Here is a 12784-nt window from a genome sequence, read left to right as displayed (position 1 = left end):
GATGCATGAGATCAGGATGTTCCTGGAGTCCCAGCACACAAGAATTCATATGTAAGCTGGGCTGCTTTGGGAAATTATGCAAAGAAAAACCAGTATATGTTCTGAAATCTGAATGCAGAGTTTGTGCCAGTATGTTGTGTCTGAAATCACTTTGAATGTACATAAAAATGAATAAACCAGAAGATTAAAGCAGATTTCCTTCTTAGCTTGTTCTTGACTTGGCTTTATTGTTTAGATCCTGGCTTTCTGTTCACAAATTCTGAAGTAGGTTGCTTCTGAGTAGGATGAAACAAAAAGATCAACAGAGTTAAGAAAGAGATTTACAAAGGAGAAAAGATGGCATCAATGACTTTTCAGAAGCCAGGGGGACTCAAAGCACAACTAATGCTTTTAACAAACAGACAATTAAAAGAGGAAAATAAACTTCCAAAAGTTAGAAGAAGAAAGGATGTGACAAAACCTGTAATAAAAGATTTCAGTAATTGAAGTGCAATTGATTTTTTAAAAAAGATTTTATTGCCCGTAAGGTTTTTAAAATAATGAAAAGGATGCAACTTTCTAAAACTCTTCTCCCCAGCCTCCAAGAAAAAAAAAAAGACAAAGCAAAATATAATCCCAATGTTAGTAAATTCAACCAGTCTCCCTTGTTTGAAAACTTGGTGTTATTTTTTCCTTTTGCTTGTCCCTCACTTTTATAACCATTTAATCAACAAGTCTTATGGATTTCAACTCTGCAACCTTCCTAGAACCTTTCCTGTCCCCTTTATTCCCCCTATCATTTGAATATGCCTTGTTATTCATGTGTTGTCTCCTCCCTTAGAATGTGAGCAGGGGCCCAGTTTTTGCCTTTTTTTTTTAAATCTTCTCACTTAACACAATGCATGGCATATAGTAAATACTTAATAAGTGTTTGTTGACTGAATGGAATGGTTCCACATACCAACCTCCTGGACTATTACAATAGCCAAAAAATTTCCTTACCTCTACTCTCTCTAGTCTATGCTTCATAGGATTGCTTGGTCCATCTTCTTTTTGACTTACAAGTAAAATTCCAAACCCTTTTCTTGGCCCTCCATAATTTGCTAACACCTTGCCTTTCCAGTGTTCTCTCAAATGACTTTTATATACTCTATACTCCAGTCAAACTGGACTACTATATTCTTTGGATTCAGAAGAGTCAAAGGATATGAACAGGCAGTTTTCAGAGGAAGAAATTAAAGCTATCTATAGCCTTTTGGAAAAAAAAATATAGTCTAAATCACTATTGATTAGAGAGATGCAGATCAAAACATCTCTGAGGTACCACTATCACACCTATCAGATTGACTAACATGGAAAAATATGAAAATGATAAATGTCGGAGAAGATGTGGGAAAGTTGGAACACTAATTCATTGTTGGTGGAGTTGTGAGCTTATTTAACCATTCTGGAAAGCAATTTGGAACTATGCCCAAAGGGCTAAAAAAATGTACATACCATTTTTGACCCAGCAATACCACTTCTAGGGCTGTATCTCAAAGAGATCATAAAAATGGGAAAAGGACCCACATATACAAAAATATTTATAGAAGTTTTTTTTTTTGTAGTGGCCAAGAACTGGAAATGGAGTGGATGCCCATCAATTGGGGGAATGGCTAAACAAGTTGTGGTATGTGAATGTAATAGATTGTTGTGCTATGAGAATTGATGAACAGGCAGACTTCAGAGAAACCTGGAAAGACTTATATGAACTGATGCTGAGTGAGGGGCGCAGAACCAGGAGAACAGTATACACAGTAACAGCCAGAGTGTGAAAGAATGGATTTTGACAGACAGCCCTTCTCAGCAATGCGAAGATCTAAAACACTTCCAAAGGATTCATGATGGAAAATGCCAGCCGCATCCAGAGAAAGAACTATGAAGTCGGAATGCAAAACAAAGCAAACTACTTTCTTTTTTGTTTTCTTTTGTGTTTTTTTTTCTTTCTCATGGTTTTTCCCATTTATTATAATTCTTCTATGCAATATGACTAATGTGAAAATGTGTTTAATAGGAATGTATGGGTAGAGCACATATCAGATTGCAAGTCATCTTGGGGAGGGAGGAGGGAAAAAGGGGAAGAAAATTTAAAACTCATGGAAGTGAATGTTGAAAACTAAAAATAAATAATTTAATTAAAAAAGAAAAGAGTCTTAGGGGACATTTGTGTATCACCTAGATGAAGATCCAGAAACCAAGACTAAGAAAAAGGGGATAGATAAATCTGAGGAGATCCAGGAGGAAGTAGTGTGATGAGCACCTAGAGAGAAGAAAGCTTCCAGAAGCAGAGGGTAATCAATAATACAAATGCTACAGAAAAGTAAAAAAGGATGAGAACTGAGAAAAGGCCATTAGATTTGATAATTAAGAGATCACTGGTAACTTTGGAGAGAGCAATTTCAGTCAAATGATGAGGTAGGAAGTCAGATTAGAGAGCATTTAGAAGTGCTGGAGGCACCTAATGTAGACAGCTTCCTCACAGAGTTTAGCAAAGAAGGTGAGGAGAGATAGATGGTAGGTAGCAGGCATGGAGGGATCAAGTGTTTTAGGACATGCATATATTTGTATATAGCAGAGAAGGAAAAATTAAAGAGAGAGTAGCGATTAGTGCAGGATAATCTATTGGAGAAGAAGGGAGGGGATAGAGTGCATATTGAGATGTTTGCCTCGACAAGGAAAAGGGTCCTCCTTTCATGGGAGACAAGGGTCTTGTCACATGAAGAAGAGAGCAAGAAAAGATGTCTGCATTATGTGAGATGAAGAGAAGGGGAGAAAAGGGAACTCTCAGCTAATGGAATCACATTTTTTAATGAAATATGAAACAAGGTGAGAGTGTGATGTTTTGAGGGGCTTAAGAAAAGATGAGAATTTTTAGAGGTGACTCTGTATCCTCAAAATTCATGCTAGGGAGGCACAATTTCTGGTCGGCCTTAGAAAGACCTTTGGGTATGGGACGCACTACAGACAAATGTTTGCTGCCCAAGAACCAGTATAGCTAAGTTTGGGATGCCTAATCAATAAGGGGTTTGGCACAAGGAGATGATTGTTTCAGGAGAGAAAGAGGAAGGGCCTAGGTCTACCTCAGGGTGTAGAGAAATGTAGACATTAGTCCTAATAGGGTCCAAACAGAAAATTTCTAATCTTTCTTCTACATGACAATCTTTCAAATACTTGAAGAGTTATCATGTCCCACCCCCAACTCCCTTCTCTAATTCTCACTACCTTCAATGGATCTTCATATGACATGAATTCAAGTTCCATCATCCTGGTTGCTTTCCTCTGGACAATGTCTAATAGAGGATTGCCTTTCCTGAACTGTGGTAGACATGACACTGGGTCAGGCCTGTGTACTCAGATGGATCTTTTAGCTATCAGTGTAGATATTCACAGTCTATCTATATGTGCTTACCCTGTGGGATTCTTGTCCAGGCTCTCCCAAAAATTTGCCATGGAGGGCTTCACCAGTGTCCTGGAGACTTCACTTGCTTTCTTGTGATATACTAAAGACACCAGATGAAACATACAGTGTGGTCATCAGGAATCTTCCTCATCATGTCATTAGGGTATTTCCTTTTTTGCTCACACACTTCTTTGGTATCATCCTCCATATCTCTTCTCCTTCATAATTCTTCATTTACAAGAATTATATATAGAGGAAGGTATGTGGCACAATTGATAGAGTGATGGGCCTAGAGAAAGGAAGACTCAAGTTCAGATCTGCCCTCAGACACTTACAAGTTGTGTGAATATAGGCAAATCACTTAATCCCTATGCCTCAGTTTCCTCAGCTGTAAAGTGAGAATAATAGCAGTACCTACTACCTCACAAGGTTGTTGTGAGGCTCAAATGAGGTAATATTTGTAAAGCTCTTAGAATAGAGGCTGGCACATAGTAATACCTATATATATATTATATATATATATATATGTGCTTATTCCCTTTCTCCTTTTAATGTCTTCACCATGTACTTCTCCATTGTCCTTTGTGTGACTCTCATTCTCAGTTCTTCAGACAGTATAGAGTTCCATGATTTATAACCATAAAACATGAGAATACTGTCATTAAAAAGGAGGGAACTTTCAGGGAGAAGCTTGTGATTATTAAAGTAATTTTGCAATTTCCCAAAGGCAATCCACCTTGCCCTCCTCCTTTTGTTCAACTCTGGGACCAGCTCTTTTATTCTGATGGATGAGCCCTATAGATTGTCTGTTAAACTACATATCAGAGTCTGGCCATTGGGCAGACTTCATCTATTTGGTTTTTCCTGTGAATGTGAATAGTTAGTTCACATTCTTTAACATGATTAAAATAGCAAACTGAGAGGAGAAGATAAATCTCCTATCTCTTAACAACTCATCAAATTAGTTCACTGTTTGTAAAAATGTATGTCTAATGCATAACTTTAATAATTAGCTTTTCAACTTATTTATCCATGTCTTACTTTCATAATATGGGGAGTATGGGACCCATAAAACAGACAAGGTGGCTACTCTGTCCCCGCAGATTCCAGGGCCAGGACCAGGAACTTTGGATATACATTGCCTCTTTGGTTTTCAGTGAAATTTGAAAAACCTCTATTTGCCAGAAAAAAAAAGTACAACACAAATAAGAGCAAAGCATTATCTTTATCCAATCTTCCCATGTTGTTTAAATGAATAAGATTCTTAACAGGATAATGGAGTCTATCTATGAAACAATGTGTTCTCTGGAAAAGAGAACAAGAATCACTCTGTGGAATGATAACAATGAGGCATTGTCCTTGTACCTCTATAATGCTTTGGTGTTTCTCAAAAAGTAGTACAAGGCCAATAGTATATGGAAGCTAAAATTGTAGAATCAAATTTCCCTAGAATTTATTTACTCAGACACAATGAAATTATGATGATGTAGTAATAGATATGTATAAGATATGCAAAATAAATATGCTACCACAAGATTATTTGGGGGGAGATGGCACTAGAGTCTGGGAGCAATGGGAATGGACTCTTAAGAAGAGATGCTTGAATGGAGCTTTGATGGAAATTAGGGATTTTAAGAGGCAAAGGTGAGGTGACAGGGCATTGAAGTTTTGGTACCGCTTATGCAAAGATACAAAGATGGGAAATGGAGTGTTTTGTGTGGAGTATAGCAAGAAATCTCATTTGGCTGGACTGTAGAGTGTGTATAAAAATGTCAAAAGCTGAAAAGGTAGGTTGGAACCAGGTTGTGAATGGTCTTCAATGTCAAATAGAGGAGTTTATAGTTGACCCTACAAGTTAGAGGGAGCCCTTGGAGTTTATTGGGTGGTAGAAGGACATGGCTAGACCTGAGACACTAATACTGGATATATAGAATATGTCTACTAACATATATACATATATTCACATATACATATTAATGTATGTATACACACATTTACCCCTATCTATCTCTAATCTCAGCATGGTATAATGAATATACCCATATTTATTATGTGTGTGTGTATATATATATATATATATGTGTGTGTGTGTGTGTGTGTGTGTGTGTGTGTGTATGTGTGTGTGAGACACACATATCTATCCCTATTTACTTATTTGTCTATCTATCTCAGCATGGCATAGTGCATACAGAAGTGACCCTGGAGCTAAGAAGATTTACATTCAAGTCCCAACTTTGACACGTACTGGCTTTGTGACCCTGGGGTAGTCACTTAACCTCTCAGTGCTCTAAGCATCTCTCCTAACACTATAAGTTGAAGAGAAGATGCTAATCTACATTGGGAGAAGGAGCTTCTTCATCCAGGAGTTCCCTATATGAATGAAATCACAGGTCCTGTCCTTATCCATATATCCATAGTCATATGGCTACTGAACTTGGGGTTAAAAGATCTGGATCTGAAGTCCTGACTCATACTTACTAGATGTACATAACCTTGAGCAAGACATTTAATCCCTTTGAACCCAATTTTTTATCCATAAAATGGGAATTAAAATGCTTACATTGCCCACTTCACAGGGTTGTTGTAGATAAAGTACTTTGTTAACCATAAAGCACCATATAAATGTAAGATATACTTTTATTACTCTCTGATATTTGTTTATGTATGTATGTGTATACACATTTATATTTACATTTCCAACTGGGTCGCACATTTTTGAAGGTTGAAATAGCTTCCTTTTTTATGAGACTGAAGTTTTCACTGGCCAAAATATAGCACCAAAGCACTTGTGTTTTTCTAACAGTCATACATAATATATAGGAATTCAGACTAGGATGGGTTAGAACATTAACCTTGTCTCCTTCCTTAACTTACCTTTTGTTCTGACTCAAATTCATTTGCAGCTTATGTCAAATAAATATGTCAAATTGTCTGAAACCCTAAGTTAGATAGTTTTCCAGTAATAGAAGGTTTTGATCTCTGCACAGACCAAAAGAAAAAGAAAAATCTAATCTTAGCCTGAGGATGCTCTTTATATGGTGTTTTAGTAACTAAACCTTAAAAGACAAAGGCTGATATGGCTGGACTGTCTTTGTAGAGATGAATGTATCAGCAGAGACTATGAGATCAGCATAGCCCAGTTGGCTTTGTTGGTTTAGCATTCATATAATCCCCCTCCCCAAATGGGTGTTCCTCAAGTTCTTTTTTTTTTTTGCTTTTTGGAGGGCAATTGGGGTTAAGTGACTTGCCCAAGGTAACACAGCTATTTTTTGTGTTAAGTGTCTGAGGCCGTATCTGAACCCAGGTCCTCCTGACTCCAGGGCCAGTGCTCTATTCACTGTGCCACCTAGCTGCCCCGTTCCTCAAGTTCTGATCTAGTATTCTCATCTTCTTCTACACTCTCTTGGTAACCTTTTAGGTATCATGTTATTATCTGTGTAGCTAACCTCTAGACATCCCCAGCTCCAGTAAACACACACACACACACACACACACACACATCCTTTCCATCCTTACATCTGTTTTCCCTTTTATGGCAAAACTCCTTGAAAATATTGTGTATAATTCCCTGAGAAGCATATCTATAATCAATATCTCCACTTCTTTTCTTCCTAACTCTTTACAGTCTGGCTTCCACCCTCATCATTCAACCCAAACTTCTCTCTACAAAATTACTCATGATCTCTTGACTGCCAAATCTAATCACTCCAATCTTTATCTTAGGCCTTTTAGCAACCTTTGAAATTGTTGATCACCTTCTTCTCCTTGATATCTTCTCTCTTGGTTTCTGAATGACTATTTTAGCCTAGTTCTTCTCCTACATGTCTGACCATTCTTTCTCAGTCTCCTTTGCTGTATCTTTATTCTCCAGGACTCTGTCCTGGATTCTCTTCTCTTCTCCCTATATACTGTTTTATTCAGTGATCTCATCACTTCCATGGTTTCAATTATCATCTTTATGCTGATGATTTCTCAGATCTGCTTATCCAGTTGAAATCTCTCTCCTAACCTCCAGATTTACTTCTCCAGCTTCCTGTTAGATATATCAAACTGGATGTTCTGTAGATATCTGTAATGGGAATGTAAATTTGAAGATCTTCCCTGCCCCTAGGCTAAAGTGCACCTGGAACCTGGGGTGGGAGGCTTGTTTTTCAGTAGATACTTCTTGATTGGCCAGTGAGTCAATAAGGTTGTTACATTCTCTGAGCCAGGAGAAGGCTATATAAGCCCTGATGTGTAGCTTTGAGAAGTGTTCTGTGATTTGATATGGATTCTGGGAAGCCGTTGTCCAGAGCCCCCCGGCTTTGAAACCCAGATGTTGTTTGGTATGGATGTAATGGTTGGACAGTTTGGAAATCTGTCTACTTGATCTGTTTCTGTCTTGATAATTCTGTCTGTATATTCTGAAGTTCGGGGTGCTGACCTTTTTCCCCTGAACGAGGTAAATGATACAGATCTGACTGATTAAAGTAAGCTTGTTAACCCATTTTGAGTTGCTTTCCTTTATCAAAGCAGATCTAAGAACCTGTGTTGGCAGCAAACCCTGAGGACGCTTGGGGTGCTTGCTGCTACAATATCTTAAACTCATATCAAAAATTGAACTCACTATGTTTCCCCCAAAATACTTCTCCCTTCCAAACTTTCCCATTACCAGTGAGGGTACCCTCACCCTCCCACTCACCCAGGTTTGCAACCTAGATGTCAACTATGACTCCTCACTCTTTTACCTCCATGCATAATATCCAATCTATTGACAATTCTCATAATTTTATCTTTGTAACTTCTTTTGTATATGCTCCCTTCTCTCTCCAGACACTGTCAACACCCTGGTTTAGGTCCTTATCACCTCATACTTGGACTATGGTAATAGCCCAATGGTTAGTGTTCTTGCCTCAAGTATCTTCCCCCCCTCCAGTCCATCCTCCATTCATCTGGCAAATTAATTTTCCAAAATTACATATCTGACCATCTCACTCCAACTATTTAATAACTTTCTTTTCCCAACCACATATGGGGTCAAATATAAAATCTTTCATAACCTGCCTCCCTCCTGCCTTTGCAGTCTTCTTATATGTTACTTCTCCCCATGTACTCTGTGATTTAGTGACACTGGCCTGGCTTTTCCTTGCACAAAACATTCCATCTCCAGACTCTGGGTACTTCCATTGGTTATTGCCGTTGTTTGTAATACTATCTCCTTTATCTCCACCTCCTGTCTTCCTTGATTTCTTTCAAATCTCAGTTAAAATCCCTTCTTCTCTACAAGTAACCTTTTCTGATTCCCTTAACACTTGTGTCTTACCTCTGTTGATTATCTCCAATTTCTCCTGTATATATTTCTACATAGTTATTTGCACATTGTCTTCCTCATTGGACTATGAGCTCCTTGAGAGTAGCTACTGTTTTGTCTTTCTTTGTACCCTCAGTGTTTAGGACAGTATCTTGCACATAATAGACACTTAATGCTTATTGTTTGGCTGATCTCTATCCTTTACTCTTTACTTTCCCTTATCCCATATATCCAGTCAGTTACCAAATCTTGCCATTTGTACTTTCAAAACATCTCTCAGGAGAGGATTCTGGGAAGATGGCAGAGTAGGTCAGAAAAGTCCAAGCTCTCAAAATTTTCCCCCACAAAAGATTTAAAATAGAACCTTAGGGCAAACAAAGTCTGACTGGAGATAAATAAGAGCAGGGGCATAACCAGGGTCCTCCTAGGACAATTTGAGATCAGATGAAAAATCCCAGGATAAGGTTTGGTCCCTGTGAAGAGTAATCACCTCCAGGCTAGGTTCCATTTTAACAGCAAGTGGCAAGCCTCTTAAACAACAAGTGGCAAGCCCTGGGGTTAGTTGGTTGGAGAGGTTGCCTCAGCCCCAGCCACCAGAACTTTTACCCCCAGATAGGAAGAAGAGTTGGTTGTCTGAGCCTGGGAAGATCAAGAGAACCTTTGCTGACAAGGAACACCAGACCCAGCTGTGATGCAAAGAGTGGCAGGGGCAAAAAGGAACCAGCTCATACCCAGTGACTGCAGAAGCAGTGGGGAAGAAAGCCCCTGGCTGTGAGCACCTACAGGAGGTTAGAGGTTTCACTTTGGTTTCAGGCTTGAGGGAAAAACTGAAGATTTGCAACAAGAAGCACACCATTTCCCATACCCCAGGGTTAGAGGTGATTAAAAATAATTAAGCTATTACCACGAAAAAAATGCACAGGCAAAGGAGAAGGAATCCAAACATATAAAAGTATTATGGGAATAGAGACAACCAGGGTTCATCTTCAGAGGAGGATATTGAAGTAAAGAAACCCTCAAAGAGTAATGTCAAATGGACACCTGCCCAAAAAGACTTCAAAAAATCAAATGACAGAGATGAAGGAAAAATTAAAAAAGAAAATAAGAATAATACAAGAAAAACAAGAAGGTTATGAAAGAAAAGTTAATAAATTAGAAAAGGAGATCCAGAATCTTTATTTTGGGAGGGCAATTGGGGTTAAGTGACTTGTCCAAAGACACATGGCTAGTAATTATGTCAAGTGTCTGAGGCCGGATTTGAACTCAGGTCTTCCTGACTCCAGGATTGGTACTCTATTCACTGTGCCACCTACCCATCCCGGAGATCCAGAATCTTAAGGAAGAAAATGATACTTTGAAAATTAGAATTGGACCAAGCGAAACCATTGAAATTATAAGAGATCAAAAAATGATTAAACAAAATATGAAAAATGAAAAAATAGAAGAGAAAGTGAAACGTCTTATAAGAAAAACAACAGATTTGTAGAATAGTTCAAGAAGAAAATATATAAACTGAACTAACTGAAAGTTATGATCAAAAAAAGAATCTTGATACAATAATACAAGAAATAAGCAAACTGTCTTGAAGCATTAGAACAAGAGGGGAAAGTAGAAATAGAAAAATACATCAATCACCACTTAAAAGAAATCCTATGAGGAAAACTCATAGGAATATCAATCAAATTCCAACACCCCCAACTCAAGGAAAAAAAATAGTAACAGCATCAAGATTAAAACAATTTAAATATGATGGTGCCACAATTTGAATTACACAAAACCTAACAGCAGAGACATTATAGGATCACAGGTCTTGGAACATAACATATCAAAGAGCAAAAGAACTGGGGCTCGACCAAAAATAACGTACCCTACAAAGTTAAATATTATTCTGAATGAAAAAAAAAATGTACATTTGATAAACTCTCAGACTTTCAAGACTGCTAAAAAATCCTGAACTTAATAGAAGATTCAATATATAAGAACCAAGAGAAATATAAGACATATAACAAAGACTGATTATAAGGGATCCATAAGGACAGACTGTTTACTTTTTATATATGTAAAATGGATATCTAAGATTCTTATCAAAAAATGGGTAATTTATAAGAAAGATTGTGGTAAACCTGAGAATGATATGAATTTAAAAAGTAAAATCATTTAGGAACAGCTTAAAAGAGTAATTATTTGAAGTACAAAAGGAAGAATTGATACAGAGGAATTAGATGGGGAAGGAGGGCTGGTGGTTCTGCTAACATACTTCCATCAGGAATGAGTTTAGGGGGGAACAATATATATATATATATATATATGTATATATATATATTTAGAAGAGTGTAAGTCATCTAAATTCAGAAGAAATAAAACAGTAGGGGCATAGGAAGATGGGAGAGGACAAGGGAGGGATCTTTAGAAGGGAGGGTGAGGGAATAGGTAAAATAGGGGTATAGAAGGTTGTTCAGATTTATGGGAATGGGAGAATAGGGAAGGGATCCTTGGAGAGGGGTAGGCAAGTTAAAGAAGGGCAAGGTATTGGGTAGAAGTAAAGTAGAGGAGGCAGGAGGGATAGAAAACAAGAGATATAATCATATATAAAAAAGATCAGGAGTAGAATAGGTTTGAATATGTCTATATATGTATATGTGCATGTATATATCTATAGCTATAGAGAAACGTATCTAAACTTTATTGTAGTCTTCGAGGGGGGCAGTTGGGGGAGGGAAAAAAAGAACAAAGTAAAAAAGTGCACAGCAGAGAACAAAAGAAAATTCACAAAGAAGCAAAGAAAAGATGGACAATCCTCAACTCAATGAGTATTATTTATCATATGAGCTTTCTTGAAATGAAAATCTATTGTTACATATTTTGAATCCTCTCTTATGTTCTGCAATTGCACATGACATGCTTTTTTTTCTTTCCAACTTTGTATTTAAGTTCCAATATTTAAGTTTATGATATGTTTTGTTTCTTTTCTCTATTCTCTATTTGTGTTCTGGCATTTTAGTCTAAAATAAAATTTGAAAAAAACCCATCTCTCACATTTGGCCATTTCTCTTTACTCACACAGGGACCAACTTAGTTCTGATCATAACCACTTCTCACCTAGATTAATGCAACAGTCTCCTAATTGGTTTACCAGCCTCCAGACTTTCCCTATTCCTGTCAACCCTACATACTGTTGCCAAAGTAATTTTCCTTCAGTGCAGATCTGACCAGGCCATGTTCCTACTCACTCAATTCCAGTAGTGTCCTATTGCCTCTAGAACACTCAACTCTTTAAGTCCTATAGAACCCAGCCCTGAATTATTTTTCTGGACTCATTGGACATTATTTTCCTCCAGGGGTGTGCTAGTAAATGTTTAATAACCAACTCTTCAGAAACAAAAGGTATACATGACACACTTTTAAGTTTAATGGGCTAATAATTTTATCCATCGCTTTCTTAGGTCTAGACAATCAACAAAACAATGAATAAAACCCTGATTTATAGTGATTGTAGATTTCTGAGGTATAACTCTTCACACTGAAAATTTAATAATTAACAAAGCTGGGTTGAACTGGCTCTAATACACTCATTCCTCCCATCTCACATTCTGCAGTCCAGCCAAACTGGCTTCCTCTCTCTCCCTTTCCTCTCACCATCTCATATTCCTAGAGTGCATTTCCTCCTTACCGTGTCTCATAAATTCCTCTCTTCTTTCAAGATACAGCTCAAGTACCATCTTCTGCATGAAGCCTTTCCTGATTCTTTCAACTGCTAGAGAGCTTCCTTTCTCTAAAACTACCTTGTATTTTTAAGAACTTTGTATACTTTTACATTTTTTCACTTCATTTTCTCTAGATATTTTTATATATACCTATCTTCCTCACTAGAATGTAAGCTCTTTGTGAGTGAGGTAGGTGGTTAACAACTTGTTGATTGATTGACTAGAGTTGTAGGAGTAGGAGTAGGTCTAGTGAGAGCAGCATGATATCACCGGAAGACAGCAAGGGTGCAGCAGTATTGGAAGGGTGATTTATCTCCACATACATTACCAAGATATGAGTCATTTACGCATGATCCCTATTTATGTTCATTT

At 37.5% G+C, this 12784-nt stretch overlaps 1 long non-coding RNA gene across 2 annotated transcripts in view; it reads right to left on the bottom strand.

Moving 5' to 3' along the window:
* Nucleotides 1–8514, bottom strand: part of LOC138146873 (uncharacterized) — a 278700-nt gene extending 270186 nt beyond the window's left edge. For both annotated transcript variants that reach the window (XR_011164624.1, XR_011164625.1), the window contains exon 1: nucleotides 8497–8514. This is a non-coding gene — a long non-coding RNA (uncharacterized lncRNA). The remainder of the gene's footprint in view (nucleotides 1–8496) is intronic.
* Between the last annotated feature and the right edge of the window lie 4270 nt (nucleotides 8515–12784).

The sequence above is a fragment of the Petaurus breviceps genome, unplaced genomic scaffold, assembly GCF_028583685.1.
Source record: "Petaurus breviceps papuanus isolate PSGF00001 unplaced genomic scaffold, PetGlider_PUasm1.0 90775, whole genome shotgun sequence".
In the NCBI taxonomy this organism is placed as follows: domain Eukaryota; kingdom Metazoa; phylum Chordata; class Mammalia; order Diprotodontia; family Petauridae; genus Petaurus; species Petaurus breviceps.
This window is presented reverse-complemented; position numbering and strand designations above follow the sequence as displayed.